Source organism: Nesoenas mayeri (assembly GCF_963082525.1).
Source record: "Nesoenas mayeri genome assembly, chromosome: 5".
NCBI classification, from domain to species: Eukaryota; Metazoa; Chordata; class Aves; order Columbiformes; family Columbidae; genus Nesoenas; species Nesoenas mayeri.
In genome coordinates, this window is record NC_137548.1 from 35683392 (window position 1) to 35696195 (window position 12804).

Here is a 12804-nt window from a genome sequence, read left to right on the forward strand (position 1 = left end):
TGAGAAAGATACCTCATCTGCCTGCCTGATGATTTTTGGTATCCAGGCCAAGATGCTAGCTGGCCTCCAAAAATCACAGGGCAGGTTTGACAATTATGTCATCTCTGTGTATGTTTTCCTTCAACACCTATTATGTCAGCATCTCACACCAGTTGTTAGGTCTGCCCAAGGATATCCAGCAGCTCAGTGGCAACACTGACATGGTTGTTGGACCTGGTTACTGAAGGCTAAAGGTTCAAAAGCTGGAGGCACTGGAGTCACCCCTGCTTCAGTCACAAGCAATGGCACCTTTACAGAGCTGGCTCGGTAGCCTGCAGACCCAAACTGCTGAGTCACACTATTATTGTGTTTTGGGCTTTTTGTAAAGCACGAGACTATTTTTGAAGGAACTCACAATGGCGGGATATGGCTGGTCCCACGTGGGGCCCCCCGGGACGGCCGGGCCCCCACGGAGCGGCGCAGGCCTTTGTGTGGTGCGGGGCTCGAGGAAGCCCACACAGGCCCATGCCAGAATGAGCAGCTTGCTTCAATATTTCCTTTCAATTCACTGCTGCCACTCAGGGAAGGGGTGGATTACAATACAGGAGAAAGGTTACGTCTCGTGCCTTTCTGTGCATCACTGTGCTGCGATAGCAGTTTTTGAAAGGGTGTTTGCCTCCACAGGCACACACAAGGTTTCTGCAATAGCTGTGTGTTAGGTGATTCTCTCAGAGCTTCCGATCCCCATCCCCTAACTTCTACTGAAATCAGCACATTTCTGTATGCAAGCTCCAAACCTTATTTATTGCATTTTACAGCAGATAGCACTTTGGAAGTTTTTCTGAAGAATTACAAATCAATTCAATGCTTAAGTGAAAGTGTAATTAGACCTGAGCAGAAGGCAGAACAAGGGAGTGAAAGATGGCTTGCAATGAATCTGTAGGGGATCTTAAACAAATCACCTTGCCTGGCTCAGGACTCAGAATTTCTATTGCTAAAATAGAGACACAATTTTAAGCATTACCTTCCTAACTCTTTGAGATCTGAAGAGAAAGGATATTAAAGAAGTGAAAAATGTTATTATGTATTATAGAAAAGGTGACTTTTCTTAATTTGAAATCGAGCTCTAAATTATATACGTGTTTACGCCAGTTTTATGTCCCTGTAACACTACTAGCTTAAGGGAATTTAATATTAATCTATGTTTACTGAAGAACAGAGGTCACAGATTCAGGTTTTATCAATAAATTCCATACCATAACAATGTCTATGGTCTCAGATTATCCATTTCATAAAAACCTGTAAAGTCTTCATGCAAATAGAAGCACAGCTTGCGTTCCAGCAGGATGTGAGGGTTTCTAAACTCACAGTTTAACAGCAGCTGTTGCAGCCCACCTCTACCTTCTTATAGTAATTTTCTCTCCAAGTCTAGTGTTTTTCTCCAGGGTGTCCCAGATTTAGGAATATCCTACAAAAGATTGTAAATGTATTTAATGTATTAAAACGACAAAACAAACATAATCCAGCCATGCTGATCCACTTGCATAGTGAATTTCTCCTAGTATGAAAGCTTACAAAAGATAAATTTGAAGCCCTTGTATTTGACTATTCATGAAAAGTAGATAACTAGAAGAATACTAGATGTTAGAGAACTACTAGGAGTTAGATAATTACTAAATAAGACAGATAACTGTGTTTTTCTGAGTACTTATAGAGGAAGTCTGACTGGCTAACCTACAGGAATCAAAATAATGTGGTCTTTGACATCAACCATACTTACCTACCTGTTAAACAGAATACTCCTCAGTGTGGAAAACAGGGAATTTGAGGCAAAAAATGCCATTGGAAAATTTCAACTAAACCCTACTTCAACTAAAAACTGAAAAACTGGAATTGGAAAATATAAACTAAAAGTCACTCGCAGCTATTGTCAGATGACACAGTATACAAAGGGCAAAGGCTAATTTTCCTTGCATTAATTTGTTATGAATGTCTCTCTACTGTTCAGCACTCAGAGGACTGAGGGAGGGCTGTCACCAGCGGGGAGAAGGGGTTTTGATGTCAGACAAGCCTGAATCAGGGGGCTTGAAAGACTCCTGAGGGAAGCTAAAGAAACAGACATCCCAGTTCGTGGGTTGAAGGTGGATTGGCATGTGCCTGGTAGAAATCTTCTAACTTTGAGGACTATGCTTACACGAGGAATAAACAGGATTTGTAAAAACAAACATAACGACAGGCAGGCACATTAAGCCAAATTCATTCCTTGTAAACCTTGCCTGGCTTGCGCCGCAGGGGTAAGTTTGGCTCAGTGTGTGACATTATCTAAGGCTGGAGCCCTGACATCTAATATGTACAGATATTAACACTGTAGGTACTCGGACCCCTTCACTTATAAATGGATCGACAGATAAATTCAGCCTGGCATAGAGAAGTCAAGATTCCCTGAAATCGTGCGGGCGCGTACGTGCCGCGTGGCACAACCTATACTCCCTGCCTGTGCCTATATATAGCAAGTAAATCTACGCGGCGGGGCAGTGGGGGCAGGGGAGGCTTTGGCCCTGATCCATTACACCTGGCCTTTCTCGTGCACCATGAAAATTTCATGTTGTTTTCCTGCGGTGCCTCCCGCCGTCTTTGTTCCCCTCTGGCCAGCGCTGACCAGCAGCCCCCGGCCCGGCGGCAGCGCCCCGGCTGCAGGCAGGCTCCCTTCTGCTGCTCTGGCAACTTCTAATGAGCCGTCAATCAACGGCCTTGTTTCTTCGAAGCTTATCTCGTGACTGCTGAGAGGGGCCAGGACTAGGGATAACGTGCAAGCTGGAAGAAAAGACACCGAGAGCGTATTTAAAGTGCTTTTTTAGTTTTACGGCCAAGATTTTTCTCCAAATTATTGTCGCATTCAAGCTCTTGCTGTAAAAAAAAAGCACTCGGGATTACAGCAAATAAACAAACCAATGATACTTTTTAGTATGAAGGAAGAGCAATAATCTCTACACCTTATCAAAGTCATCAGATAAACAGGACAAATTACCTTGTGTCAGACTGGCTGGCAGGTCACTGTTTTTGTCATAAAGAAAGGAAGCTCATTTCTAGAGATGAGTGAAAAGTGGAACCATGGTGCTAACCCACAGAAGCTTTGGAAAGTTGATTACAAAACATGGTCTAGTTCTCCTTCAGGTACATCTTTATTGTGTTTGTTACTCAGCTTCATTACAGACCCACGGGGAATCGCAGAAGAAGCTGAAGGGAGCAGCGGCGAGCTCTGAGGCAGCTGAACCCCGAGTTGCCGTACGAGGCAGGGGATCCCTGGCTCGGTTCAGACAGAGGCGCTTGAGTTCGGGTTTGCACAGCAGAGACTTGGCTGGCCGCGCTTTTCTGCAAGGGAACCAGACAGACTGTTTGAAGGCACCACTAAAACATCTCACCTGAACCAAGGCGGCACTGCAGATGTGCAGAGCTATTTCACTTGAAGTACAAAGACCTGAAGGGACCTTCCCACTAATTCATTCAATTTGATAGATTCTGAAGCCAAACTCCTTTTGTAGCCTACTTGGTCATACCTTTTTAACCTTTTTCATTGCTGCCCCTGACTGAGAACTAAACTGAAGGCTCATCAATTAATGTTAACCAAACAGCTTTGCTTTATACCAAGACAAAGATGTTCATGCAGCTTCAATTTCAGAATAAAATGAGAAAAAAACCCAGTCATATTTCAGAACAGCTGAAGAAGAAAGATAAGTGAGGGTTTTTTACAAGTTATTGTAGCAGAATCAAGATGTAGGTTTTTGGGGGGAGAGGGGAGACAGAAATATTGTGCTTAATATCTTAGTTTCCTGGAAACAGTTTTAACATAATGAACAATTTCAGATTCTGAATCCTGGCTAACCTTAACTCTCTATTACTTTGACCTTGTAGAACAAATCTTAGAAACCCTGCTGCCCCATACCATCTCCCTTCTAACATTCCTATCTCCCCAGCACCTCTGTGCAGTAAGGGAATGTCCCATCTTTTACAGTGGCAAGAAACTGAGGCCCAGGGAAGCCAAGTGACTTGCCCAAGGCCATATGGGAAGTCACTGGCAGGCAAGGGACCGTGCAGGCAGCTGGCACAACCTCTTACACCTTTGCAAAGTCAGCTACAGTTCCAGTCTGACAACATTTTCTACTCACTCCAGATTTTTTTGTGCACTGGGTTTAAATGCCAGGTAGTCTTATAAACAGCTGAACAACATTGTAAGTTCAAACAATTCATTCTGAGCCTCAAGATATCTAGTGGTTTCTGGCATGTCCAGCTCATGGACCAAAACATGATTTCTAATGATGGTAATGGAGGAGAAAAGCTTGAAAGCAAGAGTCTCAATACTGAAATGCAAGAAGTTGGGTAGAGTGGATCCTACACACCTATTACTTGTTTAAAACATGTGGTTTTGAAGCAAACTCTTACCTTTTTGTGGCTTGGTTCGTGATTGCCAGGTATTTGGTCTTGCTAATACTGATACTCCTTCATACAACCACAGTGAAACGATACTGTTGGCAAAGCTGGTGCTGGAATTCGGCTACAACACCAGGAGATGGACAGAAAGGAGGCATGAGGAGGCGATGAGGTTATGTGATCAAATCGGTGTATAGTACATGAATATTAAGTGTTACAAATGAGTCTGTACTTTGTATATAACCCAAACAAGGCTGACTGTCACACAGACTTTGAAAGGCTGGAAATGTAGGAAAAGTTGCTCTAAGAATTCAATTTTTCTTAGGTTTGACTTTGTTCAGTGTGACCTACTCACAGGTGCCCTGGAAGGGATTTGAACACAGGCTTTGCACAGCCTGGCTGACAGCAAGGCATGATGGCTTTCACACACACTGCGTCGCTGCTGGGCCCCTGCCACACCATGGTTAACATACCGACTTTGCAGGAGCTGTGAAGCAGATGAGCGGGACCAGGATTCAAGGACGCCGCTCTGTTTGTTGGCATTTCCTTGGTGTGAGAGCGAACCACCAGCTGTGACACACCAGGCATGCTGCTGTGTCCTCTTCCAGCCTTGCTTTTGAGTGAAAGCGGCTACAGCTGCTGTGTTTTGTGACATGCTCTAATAGTTAGGTTCCATACAATGTCAAGCACTTGCCGGATGAGACAGTTAACTTGTGTCCAAAGGGATGACTACTTAGGAAGTAACTCAGGAGCCATGAATCCCCACTCTACACAGGTGCCTAACTCAAGGCTATAGGTAAATATGTAAGTCCTGGGGAAGGGTGAGGCTCCACATGCCCCAGCCTTCCCGATTTCCTTCAATATTCCCCTGCTCAGCACCCTGTCTGCTATAAATCTCACTCCCAATACCTGCTGCTCCAGGGCGCTGGCCATCCAACAGGGGCTTACGAACCCAAAAGCAAGTGCCTATAAAGCAGCTGTCAAGATGTTTGGCAAAACCAAGCCTTACTGAGTCTTGGCCTTGGTATATAAAAATGCACCTTTTTTCAGCTAATGTATAGTACCTGCTGTTAGGCAGTACAAACAATGCCTTACTTCACAGAAAAAAAGCCAGACAATACTATTAGCACTGGAATGGCTGATGCGAGTCCACACTTTTTTTATCCTACAGAGCTCTGAAGGACTGGAACACAGTTAAAAGCTGTATGATCTACTGTCTTGTTGACCTTGTCTGACCTCACAATCTGGTGTAAAACAAATGGCACGGTCCCCCACACATGTTAGCCGTGAGTAGGACAATGCAGCCTTTCCAGGTGATTCTGGCTAAGTCCCTCTGCAACCCTCTCCCCACAACCTGTCTCGCAGGTCATGTGGATGCAGCAGTGGCAGGTCCTGACTCTAAATAATTGATTATGTACAGGCACCAGAGGGGTCATTCAGCTGCTGGGCCCTGTGCGCAGTTCTAGCAGCTGTTCCCTATTTCCAGCAAAGCAGAGGAATTTTCTGTGGGCAAACCGTGGCCCTTGGGCTGCCCATCAGCGTACCCCTCTTATAGGTGAAATCTGAGATTTTCTGGGACTACAATGGAAAATCCTGTTCTAAATGTCACCTCTAATTAGTCTATCTTGTAATTCCTAGTAGTCCAGAAAGACTGTCTGACCATTTGTACATTTAGAAACCCCAGATGTGGCCTGCCAGCTGTGCTGTGCATAGCTGGCTGCTGCTCACTGGGTTCCAGTACAGTGATGCCAATCGTTGATCTTCTCTGAGGTGTGTAAGCACAAGAGCAAAGCGCTTCTGACAGGTCACAAGTGACCAACTGCAGCCCTAAGACCAGGCTTTGAACAGTTTGGTTTGGATTCTCAAGGTCAAGGAGAGTGAGTCCTTCAGTACAAAAAGGAGATTTGCAGGTACAGGGTCCTTGTGTTTTTAAAACAGAAAACACTGTATTTTAAACCTACAGAATATCAGTGCCTCAAAGCTCAAGTGTCCCCAAAGTCTGAGGGACAGAGACCATTTGCTCTTTTAGTTGCCAAATCAATTCAAATAGTGCAAGTCTCTCCTAATGTGCTTCACCAAAACTGTCTTTGGGGTTGCTTATGGGAGATTTCCTTTTCGAAAGGGTAGGATCAAGAACCCCACTTAGTAAATACATGTAAATACATGTCAGCTCCCGAGACCTTTTTCTGTGGTTAGAGGAGAGCATGTCTTATTTAAATAGAGTGAGAGAGATTGGCTGTCTGAGTGGCAGGTAGCTTGCTGCAGCCCTGTGTGAATAATTGAAGTGGAATCTGGAATGCACACCGCCACGCCGGGGACTTCTGGTGACCACGTCTCGTCGGAAGAACTGAGTCTCACTTGGGAGGTAATGGAGAAGTTGCTGGCCCAAACCTCTGTAGCCTTGTGCCGAGGTGGAACAGAGCCGCCAGGGTCAGAAGGGGCACTCCTCGTAGCACTAAGTATATGGGATTTGAAAACTGGGCACCAGTCCAGGACCTGAAGACAAGCTTGCAAAGAGATCAGTCAGTGATGCCGAGGGCAGCCAGAAGCTTCCTCCTGAGGAAAGGATGCTAGGATTTCTGAAACAGTGATGCCACAGGAGATGAGAGACTCTAGGAGTCTCCTCTTACTCACTTCAGCATTGAACATCCCTGAGCAGATCTAGCTGATGTGATATTAGAAATACTTTTGTTCTTTGGCACAGCAGCTTTAGGTGGTACAGAGAGCAATATAGCCTCACCAGTGTCACAGTCTAAAGATATGCAGCTACACCAGTGGACAGTTTCTTCAGGTAACTAATGACATTGCTGCTGTGCTGGCTCAGGGTAGGGGGATGTTTCTTTGCTCTACTGCAGGCAATGCCTCTATAGATTGCCAGTCTCCAAGGTGGAGAGACTCGTCTCAAGAAGGAACTCCAAGACAAGTTTGTGGTGCGCAAGATGTCCTTCTTGTTCAATAAAACAGTGGAAGCCTTTGTAAGCACCTTCTTCTGCAACTGCTGTCCTTCTCCAGGCATGCTCAGTAGCCTGAATTCTGACCTGAACACAGGGCAGTTTGTCTCTCAGACGCAGAGCTGTGGTTGAAATGTACTGATCTCAGAACCAAAGCTCAAAACTCTTCTCACATTTCTCATCATGGGAACAGTCTCTGATCATATAGGGGGTAGAAGACCAAGAGGAAAGTAGTCCCAGGAAAACCATGGAAACTGTATTTACATGGATCCCATGGTCCCAAATCCTCTACATGTTTTGCTAGTCGGAGTGCAAATGGTCTATCAGAAAACAAGGGAAACAGAACAGAGAAGGATGACCTGGGATGTGTCTGGATGAAAATGCTTGGAATTCTTCTCTAATGTGGGAAGATTTGATTCTCCATCTTTTCCCCATATCTGTCCCAAAAAACTTTCCAAGCATTTCAGCAAAAAATAATGCCCATGACAGCTTCTGTGAAAGTTTTTCTGGAAGCTAGTTATGCTTTTCTAACTATTGATCAAAATAAGATGGCAAGTATTATCACTGAGATAAAGATTTAAATCTCAGTAGAACAGCACTCTTCCAAACTTATTGAATGCTAACAGGCTACTGACTATTTGTGTTCTGTGGAATCCATCCATCAGGACAAAATATATATCAAAGCCTTTCCAAGGCATAGGTTTAGTTCACAAAACATCTTCAAGTTCAATCTGTCAGAAGTATACTTTGCAAACTTCCTAGCTCTCTCATCAAACATCATGGGAATTAGAATGACAATTCTTGCTAATTGTAAAAAGGGATAACATTTTTGCTAATGAATTTTCAAAGTTTTGTATGTACACATTTGCATTTTGCTACATACTCCTCTTTAAACCCAGTTTTTCAACATCCACTGCAGGCAGACAAAAAAGCCAGAAATATTATACCTGTAGAGACCCAGACTGCTGCCTCTTGGGAACAGAGAAGAGTTTAATGGGATGGGGGAAAGTGTCTGTATAGCTACAATTGTAGGGGAAGAGAATGGTTTATTTAGCCACTTCTCAATGACCTATCTTTCTTAGGTGTTTCTAGGGTGCCCATCACATTAGTATCTGAGCTACATTAGTATCTGAGCTACATCTCAACTGTCTGGAAGGTAGTAACAGAAAACTGCTATTTGATCTCACTCCTCCTTTATCTAATCTCATCTATCAAGAGTATGCTTAGCAGCTCAGTATCTGTGCACCTCAGAGAAATTACACGAAGTCAACAACCCTCTTTGGCATCTCCTTTTTGTGTTGGAAAAAAAAGCAGTGCTTACAAACAAGGAAATCCAGATTGGTACTGTGTGATTCAGCTACATACACCCACAGGGAACCTGCAGAGAATGAACAGGGAGAGCAGAGCTGTTGTGGATAAAAGAAGCTCCACTTTCTGTGGAAATCTTCCAACAGCCACATCATAACCACTCATTAATTACAACCCAGCTGATACAGAACTCGGCATGTTCGACATTCAGCACAAATGTCTTAAGATGTTTAACAGATGGTGAAAAGCAAACTGCAGGTAAAATGTTGGTCCCAGACTACTCAGATAGCAGCAGAGCCAGAGCTGCAGTCCTTGGGCCTGGATCCAGGACAATAAATTCTCTGTGCTGGACCCGAGGCAGCCTGGCAAGGAAGGTTTTATGCCTCAGTGGACTTCCTCAACCCACAGATCTATTATGGAGGACAACTGCTTGTCACCTCCTCCCATCTCCTGCCCTCCAACACACATTGGCAAAACCTCTATTGACTGTGTTTAACCCGGGTGCAGCACATCTCCAGCCCACAACACCCCACTGTACTCATTCCCTGCTCACACATCAGGCACTGGAGCGGTGGGTGAATTGCATCTGGAAATCCCCAGCTCGACATTTGAGCAAGCTTCAAAGCTGTCTGTGGGCAGAAAAGGAGCAAAGATCCCAAGGCTTTGGACTTGTAGGACCTAGTCTGACAAGGATGGCCTTTAGCAGTGGTGCTGGCTCAAGCAGCCCTCACACCCTTTCCCCTTCCCCCCTGTGCCACCCCCTCCTCAGTTTGCCACTGTAGCTGTTTGTGGGGTTGGATGGTGACCCAGGCTGACCAAGTGGCCCTGGTTCAATCCAAGGCACATCTGAAAGAGCAGCTCAGGCATAAAAACAGGCTGTTTGGGCTATTTAAGCCAGCAGTCCTTCCAGAAGAAACATTTGTCAGCTTTTGTCACAGTTCAGTGCTTAAATATAAGCCCATATACTGATGAGGCTGCTTGTCTCAGCTGCTGGTACTGAAGATTCTGCTACATGGCCTGTTGACAATAAGTCATATGCTACGTAAATTATAATAATTTCTATGCTTCAGATTCGTTTTAAGGTCTGCCGTGATAAATGTTGGCCTCCTGAGGAACAGCAGAACCCTTGATTTATGTTCTTAAAATTACCTCTGTTAAGTAGTCACAGCACTTAAAAAAAAGATCTTATAGTGGCCAAAGGCTATTTTGTGCACCTTCAGGTCCACAGTTCAAATGCCACATAAAGTTTAATTGCTTTCCCAATCCAGGCTGATCAGTCCTGCTTTCTGCAGCATGGCCCTTGCTGCCTCGCTTGCTGTCGGTGCCAGCTGAGAGGGGCTGGAGCTGGTGCCACTCTATCTCCAGTCAGGCTGAGCCAACGGTGCCTGCAATTAATAAGGGATCATGTGCTCAACTTCTATAAATAAATGAAAGGGACAGAGTCATCCCTAGGAGCCTCGTCACCTTTTAGGCACTCATGCATACCGTAAGTGCACTGGGCCAGCACAACAGCTCAGGAACAAAATGAGCAATTAATTAAACAAATGTACAGTAACAGAGCTAACGGAGTAGCTATCTCCACAGTGGGAAAGCTTCCCAGAGCCATCTCACCTGACCAAAGCCTGGATTAAGCCAGCAAGGTGGAAAGGAAATGAGTAAAGAAGAGAGCTAAGTGAGTTTTAAAAGGATCAGAGGTTGTGACTGAAAACCAGGAATACCCAGTCCTGTCCTTAGGGTACAGACACGTTAAATCATCAAAGCCTGTGAAACTTCCAGTGCAGAGGCTCCTGGCCACAGCAAGCCCAAGTAACCTGAGCCTCTTTGGCCCTGGGAGGAACAGAAGCAGCCACCTCCTATTGATGTGGGGCTATGCTGGGTGACTGTTTATCAGGTGAGCACCGTGCAACTGGTGCTGGTGCCCTTTGGTTCACAGCCAAGTTCATCATGCCTTAAGCTGATGTGTCCCTATCTTTGTTTCCACCAGCAAGCTGGTGGAAATATTGGCTGGGATTTCGCACTGCAGTCATGGTCAGTTTTCTGCTGAAAGGGGCTTGGTTACATTTATGAGCTTTCTTTTGTACCTCATGTGCAGTATCTCCTGTCAAACAAGGCCTACAGCAAAGCACAGTGGCTCTGAGCAAAATTTGAACCAGGTGATGGACATGTCCTAGAGAACTATTAGAAGATCTCACTGTATAACTGTAAGAGCTTCTTTTGTCTTTAAAGTGAAGACATCCAGGTACCATTCACTGAGAACCAGTATTGGTGGCTTCGGGAAAGCTCTGCACATCTCAAAGTCCAAAAATGGGAGAAAACACTTCCTGAGTCTTTCAGCCTGAGCTGAAACACAGCATTGATTTGGGAAAAAAATGTTCCAATATGGGTGTCAGCAATATCTAAGTCCCTCAAACATGCATGCATAAGAAAAGAGTCATCTTTGAAGCCATGTGGCAACAGGTGGTACAACTGAGCAGTCCCAAACTGCTGAGTGCACGTTGAGCAAGTGTTCATTAAAAGTTATTGATAACTGGTTCTTCAAACACTCTGGAAAACACTGATTTTAAGCAAATGTGTTACAAACAAGCGCTGGCCAGCAGCTCTAACGCAAGAGCATTATCTGGAGTGCTAAAATGATCTGCGGATTTAACTTATTTTCAGTGTAGATGTGTGTGGAGGACACGTAGGGTTTTTTGTATATGTAACCCCAGAGACGCAAAACTGAGTAAAAGTGGGATTTAAACAAATAGTTCCTAAAAATATCTGGTGAGAAGAATTAAATACCTGTTCAAACAGTCAGCTTTGCACTCTTCAGCTGGTGATGGTTGGATTAATGGTCGGTGTTGAGGGAAACGCTAATTGGTCTAACTGGGAACAGGTGTGAGAGCAAGAATAAGACCAAGAGTTTTAGTCTGTAGTCACGTATGTATAATTCCACAGTGATGCTCTTGACTTCATTAGAATAGATCACGGTTCACACTGCCGTTATTTGGTGAACTGTGAGTCACTTGGCATGATATTAATGAAAGAGGTTTTTCTTTGATCCCATAATAATGCTAATCTTTGTTCTAGAGCTGCAGAAACTGATTGAACTGTATCTCCCATGGTGGGATGTAACCAGTGATGCAAGTGATACGCATTTCCCTCTCCAATGCAGGAGATAAGCCAGATTAAAAACACGCGCACACTACAATGGCGGCATTTCAAGATAAAAACATTGTGTTTTCAGATTTATATGAATAGTATCGTTTCCTTGGAAAAAAACCTCTTCATTACCCCCCTTTTCTATTTTTCCATGAACGAACCAAAACCAGATTTTGACTAGCTCTTTTCATTATGGCAGTAACTAAGAATTTTTAAATGTCTCTATGTTCCTCATACCTTCAGCTAGTGCCTACACTCCATTAGGGACAGCATGTTTGGTTGGCTGAGTATGGCACATCTAAGTGTGCCAGCTTGTCATGGGAAGAACACCGGGTTGTGTTACGGCACCTCTGGCTGCCTCCTGTCCTGACAGAAGAAACTAAGCTCACCCCAACAAGGCAACAGGCAAAACAGAGGAAGCATGCTGATATTGTGATCTTCTCCATAGTTAACAGCATTTTGACTAATCCCGGTGAATTCACAGCAAACGATATTGCTGCTGCTCTTTATCTCAGACTTGTAAAGGGAACATGTGGCTCTGATTTACCTTTTCCCCACACAAATTACTACATGGGGGAGTAGCAAGGGAAATAGGAGGCTAGACATAAAAATTACCAAGCAGTCTTTGCTATGTCTAAAGAAGCTCTCTAAGGGAAAAATTATAAGAATGGCAGAAAAATTGAGCAAGAAGGTTGCAATGTTCTGTTAGGTACATGCAAAAGAAAGAAAATGTTAGGGTAGATCCTTGGCTGCTGTAAGCAGCTGTAGCTTCATTAAATAAATGGGACCAAGTTGATTTACACTATAGGGGATCTGTTATGGTGTTCAGTACCATTATAATTTCTAACGAGTGTTTTTCACTACTATTAATTCAACTGGTATTAATAATTTAGCTTTTGGACTGGCCAAAATAAGCTATTGTAATCACTAAGATTCGAAATTGCCATCTGAAGTTTTCATTTGAGCCTCTGAAAGGTACTTTTGAGGACTGCCCTGA